The sequence below is a fragment of the Cynocephalus volans genome, chromosome 16 (genome assembly GCF_027409185.1).
Source record: "Cynocephalus volans isolate mCynVol1 chromosome 16, mCynVol1.pri, whole genome shotgun sequence".
NCBI classification, from domain to species: Eukaryota; Metazoa; Chordata; class Mammalia; order Dermoptera; family Cynocephalidae; genus Cynocephalus; species Cynocephalus volans.
This window is the reverse complement of record NC_084475.1, coordinates 17,021,166-17,030,839: the sequence shown is the minus strand read 5'-3', so window position 1 is coordinate 17,030,839 and position 9,674 is coordinate 17,021,166. Positions and strand designations below refer to the sequence as shown.

Below are 9,674 nucleotides of genomic sequence, written 5' to 3'. Positions count from 1 at the left end.
GCTTTTCTAGGCTAAGTATCTGTTTCCCCTTAGTATCCCCCTACAGAGTACATATATGTTAATTACTTAATCTCAATTTATAATCATTGCAGTCCTGCCAATATGAGATAATACCCAGATCACCTAAAATGGAGTTCTCAATGTTCCTGATTATACCTGAATCTCACTAACGACCAAAGATTTCTAGGATAGTCTCAGTCACTTGAATTCCTTTGATACTTTTGAATATGAAGCCCAAAGAAATCTTAAATGATTCTTTTTAGGAGATTATTTTATAGCCATTAGCAATTAGCAGCAGCAGAAGCAGGGCTGTGCTGATCCCATCGGGCGTCACTGGGAGATAACCTATAAAACCAAAGGAGAATAACTTGAAGTAACAGCCAGCTAAACGACTCAAAACTAAAAGTTAAATTATAACTAATAACTAATTTAGGAGAAAATGGCAATCAGTCTGTGAACACTCGTTCTCACCATTATGTTAGGCATGTGTGTTGGGCAAGCACACTCACTATCAGATAGTTTCAATGCAAGCTGGTGAGGTTCCAAGATGAGTCGTTTTAAGGTCACAGTGCTCTAAGGGAGCAGCTTCTGGTAAGTGGCCAGGAAAGAACTCCCACAAAGCACCAGGGATATTTACAAATGTATTCAACTCTCTGAATATAAAACCTTTTAATGTCAAACCTTAAGGTTAACAAGTTCTATAGAGCAGTCTAGTCTACTCAAGCAGAGGATAACCAAAGAAGTAGATCCTCCCCACTTGTTAACCTGCCCTTTCACTTGTTTTACGTGGCAAGCTGGCGCCAGTTTTCAGGCCAATTAAACCTCACTCCAAATACAGCTTCCTTGGTGACCGAGCAAAAATGTGACCTTGAATATAAAGACTCCACACACACCTCCCACTTTCAACAGAAAAGAAAGGCAATCTGTGTCCACTTCAAGCCTGGCATTTTAAATGGGAACAAAGCCAGACACCCTGCCTCTTGGCACCACTTTGCTTCTTTCTTGCTTACATGCCAGCCTCTGCTGCCCAAGGAGCAGCCCCATGCCAGCCATGCCATTCAGACAGGATCTAAGCTAAATTTAGAGATCTCCCTGGAGTTGTTAACCAGGCACCTGGAAACAAAACAGCTTTGCCAGTGCCATGGTAGCCCTTCTTTCCTAAATGTCAGGACCTTGCAGAGGCAAAGGCAGAGTTGCTAAGCATTCTCACTGCCACAAGCTGGCATACATTTTACATTCTCATCTCAGTTTCAAAGAGCACATTCATTTTCTTGAAATATGCGACAGTTTCATTCCACAATAACAGCATAAACCAAATCCTGGCTACTGGCCCATTCCTGTGCCTTCAGAGCCAACAATCAAGGGGTTAGAGCATTAACAGGGCAACCCCACCATTGGTTTTCAAGTTTCAGAGGGATGATGCACTAACTAGTCTGAGGTCTCAGCAGGATATACACAATTCCCAGTGTAGTCCATTCATCTTGATACCACTGGTCCCATATAAAGCCTGAACTTCTTTTAAGAGCACAGGGCCATACCCTTAAGCCTCAGAATAGATTATTTTCCCTCAGTTGAGATTTTCAGACAGGGATAACTAACCATCATAGGCTTGTAGGGCAAGGGACATTAAAGATGTAAACATAAGGCTTACAAACAGGAGAGGAATACTTTCACTTGCCTCAGGCAAAGCAGTTCACAATTCTGTCTCACACACTGCAGACACCTAACAAAGAAAACAAAACCATGTTAAATTCTCCCTGCCACTTAGCATAGCCTCAAGTCCAGGGCAAGGGAAACAAAAACACTCCACCCAAGCCTGTTCTGAAGGTCTTCTCTGCTTACATGCATGAGAAATATTCATCATTGATTTCAGGTCTGGGTCTGGGTCCAGGGCAACTGCCACAGTGTGCTGCTGCTAAGGATCCTTTTTCAGCCTCAGAAACTGAGGCTGAGGCTGTACCTGGAAAGGAGGAATTACAAAAAAAAAAAAAAAAAATCTACTGAAGAAGACACACACAGGGTAAATCCCAAGTAGTTCCATTTAAAATCATGCCTAAATTTTCTATAAGGCAAACTTGGGAAACTGAGTTTCAGACATCCACATTCCACACAAAGGCTTTTTTTGCCTTCAGACAGGGATAACTTTACATCATCATGGACTCAGCTCCCACCAATCTGCTTGCCCACAGCACTGACAGCTATAGCAAGCATATGCAAACTATTTCTTAGCAAATTGTGCTTTACTTCCCTCGTGAGAACTCAATCAATCTTGTCTACTTTCTTAGAACATGCTTTCCCTCAAGAGCAAAAACTTTATATCTAGTGTGTAGATGCACAGTTCCCACCCCTTTAAAGACAAGGTCATTCTCAGCAGAGTGTCTAACAGCTGAATATAGGGTATGCACTCTAGTGAGAGTGTCAGTAAAATGCCTGAGATAGTGCAGATCATTCATCGTTTCAACTAGCCTATTGAAGGCCAGCTGCACAAATGGTACCTGCTGCCAAGAGGCAACAACATCATACAAGGTCAATTCTCCTTCACTCATCTGTATATACAAAACTACCCTGAAGAGCAAGCATGCAGCTTTCAGTTTTTTTAGAGGATTAGAGATCTGCCCCAAGAGCTACTTAAAAATAGCCAGCACTATAATCTTGCTGCAATAAAATCCTTGAGCTAAAGGCAGATCAGATTACCCAGTTGGTCCTGTACGCCCACTCTTGCACTGGCCACATGATTTTGGGGCCCCATTCCAGAGCCATTCTCATCCATGGCTAGTGGGGCTCTGGAATGTGTACATTTTAACACTTTGTAGATGGTTCCGATGTATAACCAGGTTTGGAAACCACTGACCCTGTTTCATAAATGAAGAAACAAGGCTCTGGAGCAGTTATCTGGTAACAGGCAGGCTGAGGCCAGAGCCCAGATCTCTAGTTAGTCTAATATAGTTTCTGAGAGCTTCTCAATCTCAGTTCTACTGACATTTTGGGTGGACAAATTCTTTCTCATGGGGGTTGATCTGAGCATTATAGGATATTTAGCAGCATCCACTAGATGCCAGTAGCACCCTCCATTCCCAGTTGAGAACCACTGGTCTAATCTATCTTAATAACTGGTTGTGTTAACTTTGGTCAAGAGATCTCTCTAAGCCTCAGTTTACTTACTGAGGAGGAGAGTGGAGAAAAAAATCTAGCTCATGTAGGGTTGTTATAACAAATACTGTTTGTGAGAGTGCTTGGCAAGGAGCCTAGTAAAAATAATTCCATACTACTTCCCTTATCTGGGATATCACAATCCTGAAGACCCATACATCCCCAAATCTAACAGACCAATACTTAAATGGGACCATAACCTATGCAAGTTGTATGAAAGAGCTAAAAATATTACCGTTTACAGAAACTTTATCACGAAGATCCTTACATTCAACATCTTAAGATAATGGGTTTTCACAGGACCTTTTCAAAATCCACAACCAACATCTTTAATCTAAAAGAGAAATAAGGATAACACGCTTGTCAAACGACCTTAAGGCGTTTATTCTCAAGATTTGTATTAAAAAGCTAAACCTCAACAAGTCAGAACTCCTCACAAAAGATGTCATTTCAGGCAAGGATAATTTCAAAACATACTCAGTTCAACCAGTAACAAACATTCGTAAATCCCAGCCACCTCAATCTCATTTTCCAAGTCTCCCTTTCATGCCTGCTCACGGTGGCATCCACGTTGGTTCCGAACAGTGACACCTAGTGGCCTCAAATTACACGGGCACACACCCTCCTCGTTTTTATCATTAAAAGAATTAGCATTCTGAATTCTGAGTAGATTTCTTACCGTTTAACTGGACTTAGCGGTCAACAAGAATTCATACACTTGAACTTAACTTCGGAATAAAGTATGAGGCATATGTATGTGACAGACCGTTACACCACGCCGTTTTCTCATTTCTGGTGACCACCCAGGTCCTGCCTGCAGCCATTCTTACTTATTGTAGGGATCCATCAATTACTTTTAAGCTTCACCCTCCAGCTCTGCTTTTCACCATCTCTGCAGATGCGAAAGAAAGGCCTTCGGGGAGGAAAAAAAGGTTCGTTGTTAAATCTAAGGCTTTCCAGACAATGCCTACAATCCCATGGATTACTATCTATGGAGTTAAATAGAAATGATTGGGGCCGCCCTCAAGGTACCCCCAGTGGAAGTTATGTATGCACACGTTAACACTCCTGATGCTGAATTAGCAACTGCCACTTTCAGACGGTTTGTCCCCCGGGCGGACAGCGGAGACCCCCGGGGCTGCCGGGCGTGCATGTTAGCACAAGGGTGGGTGGCTGCGAGGCGCACGGGGCCGCGCAGGCTGGACTGACCGCCCTCCCCCAGGCGGGACCCTTCGACGCCAAAGCGGGTTTGAGCTGTCTCCTCAGTAACAAAGCTTCTCACCGTCTGGAAAGCATTTTCTCATCCAGTATCTCAGTTAATTCTCCCAACCACCCTACACCACTTCGCTTCGAGGAAGGGGACGTCATGTGTCCTAGCTTCTGTCAAGGAAGACCCCGTTCTGCCATCTCCGCGGACTTACCATCACCTAAGGCCTGAGGCAGTTCTCCCGGCTCATCACCGACAGGACCCTCCATGACTTCCAGCCACGCGGTCGACCTCCACAAGAACGTGAAAACGCGCCTGCGCGTAGGTCTTCTCGGCGGTCTTGCCGGAGCTCTCGCGATATCGAGAGAGGACTGATGGGAAATGCAGTTCAAAACGACGGTGGCGGCGGGGCGGCCGTCTCCTCAGCGCTACTCGGGAGCCTCGGTAAGATGGTGGCGGCCACCAGGGGTAGTAGAGAGTCCGGGTTGGGAAGCCTGACGTGTGAAGAGCCACGGTACTCAGGAAACGAAGGTGGAGGGTTGCTTGGGCCAGAAAATCATTGAGCTTCCGAGGACACAGACTGTCCCTGGCCGAGACTGAGAGGGCAGGGACCGATGAGGAAACTGAGGCCCGGCCGAACTTCATTTTTAATTGCTCTGCAGATTTTGTTGGGGTCGGGGAGGGGGTTCGTTGGGTTGGTGAAAAGGAGGGAGATTCGTTTAACGTCCGGCTCAACTCCATTTAAAATCGGGGCGAGACCGGTGAGGGCCGGGCGCGTGCGGCGGGGGGCGCCCGAGAGCTGTGGGGCCGTGCAGGGCTGGGCTGAGGGACCCCAAAGCGGGCCTGGGACCCTGCGCCCGCCCGGGCCCCGCCGCCAGTGTGTGGCTTTAACGCTGGGGGGCAAAAAACAAACAGTAACATTAAATTATGAAAAAAAAAAACAGAAAATAACGTAATAGCCACTGTTTTCCTGGGTGTTATTTTTCATTTTTGAAATAACAATAGGGCAAAAGGACATCCCAAGTCAGGGTCAGAATTTACAGATTTTGGGAAATGAGTTGAAATTTGCAAGACCACAGAGCCTTTTCTGCATCCCCCTCTCCGCATTCTCATCGACCCATTAGCAGTGATCTCTGTGGCATTTGGTGTGGGTTGTATTGTTCTCTACGTGGTAATATGTTGCGGGTACTTATTTCAAATTCGTGCGCTTGTTTCTGTTTACCTCCCTTAATTTGATTGTAAGCTCTTCAATGGCAGAAATTTCTTTCATTTTTATTTTTTCTTTTTAAATTCCTCACAGTGCTGGGTTTGGTGTTCCCCTATCTCTGCTCACAGTACATACTCAGCAAATAATTTTAATTCATTCAGCAGCAACTAATTATGGCCCTTGGGTTTCTCTATCTTACCCTTGAAGACAAATTATTTTGCATAATACTAAAAGGAAGAATGTGTTCTCTCTCTGCAAACTAAGTTCCTTTCATTTGAGACGTGTAGTAGGAATTCTAAGTATAAAATTTGCCAAAAACTGTGAAACTAGCGGGCAGGTGATCTGCTGCAGGCAAGATAATAATGATAGCTAATACTTCACAGCACTTTCTAGGTGCCATTCACTACATCGAGTACTTGATGTAATCTTCACAACAGGACTGTGAAGTACTAGCACTATCCCCATTTTATGGATGAGGAAACAGAAGTATTGTGAGATTAGGTAACTTGCCCAAATTCACACAACTAGTAATCAACAGAGTCAGTCTTGATCCCAGCCTGCAGAGTTCATGCTTTATCACTAAGTTGTACTGAACCATGAATACGCTGATTTGGGGGGGGGGGGGGTTGGACGGAGAAGATTTTTTGAGTATTTGCAGGAGTGGTTGGGGACAAATCAGAAATGAGGTTGAAAAGAGGGGAATAATGGACACATGCTTAAGTGTTCTGAGCCACTGCATGGCAGGAAGAGTAATGAGGAGAGGCTGCAGGAGCTGATTTGTGAAAGATTAGGAAGCTCTGGGCTCTAGCAGAGTTATCTTGAGCCCCAGACTAGTTGCCACCCAGTGCGTGCTGAGGGCTGTTCTTCACAGCTCCTCATTTTGCCATGGTCGCTGTGTAGCTTTCACTCCTGACAGGGCACAGCTTCCCTGCAGAGCATGGTTGTGCTTAGTGGCAGAGCAGCAAGCTCGTGGCGGATGGGCGCTACAGGCAGCTGGGTAGTGGCCAAGAGGCTGGAGCAAAATACAATGGGAGGCCTTGTGCCTGAGCACATGTGAGGTACACTGCGTAGGCAATCCAGAAATAACTAGGGAAACTTCAAAGAATGCCTCAGAATTCTTGAATGAGCAGCCAGGGGCTCAGAGCTGAGACTGAGGTGTACATGTTCTCGTGATCTCATTTGTACTTATTGCTGGTGTGATCTAGTATATTAGAGTTTTATATACAGTGGAATTATTATATAGCTGTTATACAAAGCTTCTGCAGATCTATATTTATTGACATGGAAAGTGTTGCAGTCTAGTGATAAGCGACAGAAGTGGATTGCAAACTGAATGGGGCAAGAATCCCCAGTGCTGTTCAGGGACCTAGGCCCTGAGTGCACAGGGAAAATCTAGTAGCTGGCCTGCTGTGTTTGGATGGCCACTGACAGGATTTAAGACATGGTATCTGAAACCCACAGTAACAGAAAAAAAAAGTCTTTGGACTATTGAGGTTAATTTCTTAACGCAGAAAGGAATCTTTAATTTTATTAATAAGAACATGAATGAGGGTAGGTAGTATACCAAGCAGTTGGCTGCTTACATTTGGAACAGGTGTACCATCATTATCACAGAAAAGTACATGTGTATGGCAGGCACTGCTAGGAGCCAGTCTCGAGCTGTTCTTCCTCCATCTTATGAACACAATCGAGGTTTTTAGCTATTGGGCAGCAGCCTGCTTCGTAGGAGGCAAGCCCCTCCCTAGCCCTAATGGGTAAATCTTTTTTTTTTTTTTTTTTTTTAGGCAGCTGGCCAGTATGGGGATCCAAACCCTTGACCTTGGTGTTACAAGCTATGCTCTAACCAGCTGAGCTAACCTGCCAGCCCAATGGGTAAATCTTGATTGTCCTGCATCAAACATGAGAAATCTATTCCCTTTGCCAGGAATTGTTTTAGGAAAGGGTCTGTGATACAATTCTGGCCAAGTTCAGGAAAGTTTTCTTGCTTTTAAAAACAACAGTCTCTCTTAGATGTGATGCTTGAGACTGCTGTAGCCATCTTACATCTGTGAGGTTTCCTTCAAAGAAAGAGCTGAAGGCCTGCAGTGGCAGAGTGAATGAAGAAAGAACGTGAGTCCTTGATGAGCTGGGTTTTTGTTTTTGTTTTTGTTTTCTAAAAGATGACCAGTAAGGGGATCTTAACCCTTGACTTGGTGTTGTCAGCACCACGCTCTCCCAAGTGAGCTAACTGGCCATCCCTATGTAGGGATCCGAACCCATGGCTTTGGTGTTATTGGCACCACACTCTCTCAAGTGAGCCAGGGGCCAGCCCTCTTGATGAGCTGTTGAACTGCTGAAATAGCCAGTCCTGAAGCCCCCAACATTCAGACCTCTTGTTTTGATTCAGAGACACATTTTTACATTTTAGTATTCTTGAATGCAGGATATGTCTTCCAAGCAAGGACATCATAGTTTCAGTGAAATACATAATGTGGGATTTAAAAAAACAAATCAACAACTCCTTATTGTTTAAATCATTTTAAGTTGGGTGTTCTGAGTCAGTTATTCTAAATGATATCGACATTTTCCACATTTTTTTATATATAATAATAATTCCCTGGAAGAATGGATCGTGGCAAAATAGAGAAAATGAGAGGATATGTGCGAGTTACCTTTCTGAAATAACAGCTATGTATATGAAGTATTGACTCCATGCCAGGTACTGCTCTAAGCACCTTTTATACACTATCTCATTTGATTCTCACAGCAGCCCTATCATTATCCCCCTGTTTTGCAGCTGAGGAAGCCAAAGTGCAGAAAGGCTGAACAAATTTGTAAGTGGAAGCACTGAGATCTGAACTCAGACAATCCAGCCTAAAAGCCAATGGTCTCAACCACCATGTTGTGTTTCCTAAATAATTATGCAATGACAGTGAAACATTTGTACTTAACTCCAGTTATTTTAATTCATCCACCTAGAAACCCTGTCATGAAAACATAGAGGATTTTTTTCCCTGAGATTTCTTAGGACCATGAAACAGTGCCACAAATCCTGTTCAGCAAAAATCTGGAATCACTGAATGTAGATTTAACTTTCTGGAGAAGGATATATAATGTATTTATTTATTAAGAATAGACAACCCTGGAGTTGTGTATTATTTCTTTGCACTTACCAAGTGTCCAGGAAGAAAAGCAATGCATTTTATGTGCCTGCTCTGCTGAGCCATTACCTCTAGTAAAATTATGACTTAATGGATTTTTAAAAAATAAAAATAAATGAATTTGAAGAATATGAAATATTCTGTGGCTCTCTTCTGCTATTTCCTGGATATGTCTCTCCATTCCCAGAAAGCTCTACCTTTGCACAACTGTTGCATAACCTTTGCTTGTGGTGGTATTTGTTCCCTTTGCCTGGAAATTCCCTTCCCTTCACCCTCTTCTCTGCTTAGCAAATTCCAACTCATACTTAAATGCCTCCTCTGTGAAGTCTTGGCTGAGATGCTGCTACAATCCCCAGCTGTTTCCTTCTGGCACCTTTCTTGTGGCAGGTGGTTTAGCACGTGTTCTGCAATCAGGTTGACCTGAAGTAAAGTCCCAGCTCTGCTGATTCTGAGTAACCTTGAGCAAATTACTTCACCTCTCTCTAAGTCTCATTTTCTCATCTAAAATGAGAGGGTGATCATCTGAACCTCACAGGACTGTTTCAAGACTGTGCATCGGAAGCCATTAGTACAGTGCCTGGCACAGGATAAACACTCAGTAAATGGGAGCTCTTATTATTTGAACATATTTATTTTAACATTCATCCCACTGTTTTATGGTTATTTGTTTTTATGTTTGGCTTTTCTGCTAGATTATGAGCAAGACAAGGATCAGGTCTTCATTCTTGTTTTGTTTTGAACTCTTTAAGTCATCTTTATTGAGGTATGATTTACATATGATAAAATGCATCCATTGAAGATGTATAGTTTAGGGGCTGGCCTGTGGCTCACTTGGGAGAGTGTGGTGCTGATAACACCAAGGCCACGGGTTTGGATCCCATATAGGGATGGCCAGTTAGCTCACCGGGTGAGCGTGGTGCTGACAACACCAAGTTAAGCGTTAAGATCCCCTTGCCGGTCATCTTTTAAA

General features: G+C 43.8%; 1 long non-coding RNA gene and 2 other non-coding genes across 3 annotated transcripts; all 3 read right to left on the bottom strand.

The window, feature by feature from the left end:
* Window positions 1–1,540: 1,540 nt before the first annotated feature.
* LOC134365319 (small nucleolar RNA R38) lies at window positions 1,541–1,613 on the bottom strand. The gene has a single exon (XR_010022024.1). It is a non-coding gene; the product is annotated as a small nucleolar RNA R38 (small nucleolar RNA).
* Window positions 1,614–1,677: 64 nt separating this feature from the next.
* Window positions 1,678–4,646, bottom strand: LOC134364923 (uncharacterized). The gene is made up of 5 exons (XR_010021908.1): window positions 4,572–4,646; window positions 3,830–4,063; window positions 3,386–3,484; window positions 1,843–1,960; window positions 1,678–1,723 (listed from the first exon to the last, which is right to left on the bottom strand). It is a non-coding gene; the product is annotated as an uncharacterized LOC134364923 (long non-coding RNA).
* Window positions 2,084–2,164, bottom strand: LOC134365320 (small nucleolar RNA R38). Its single transcript, XR_010022025.1, has one exon. It is a non-coding gene; the product is annotated as a small nucleolar RNA R38 (small nucleolar RNA).
* Window positions 4,647–9,674: the final 5,028 nt, after the last annotated feature.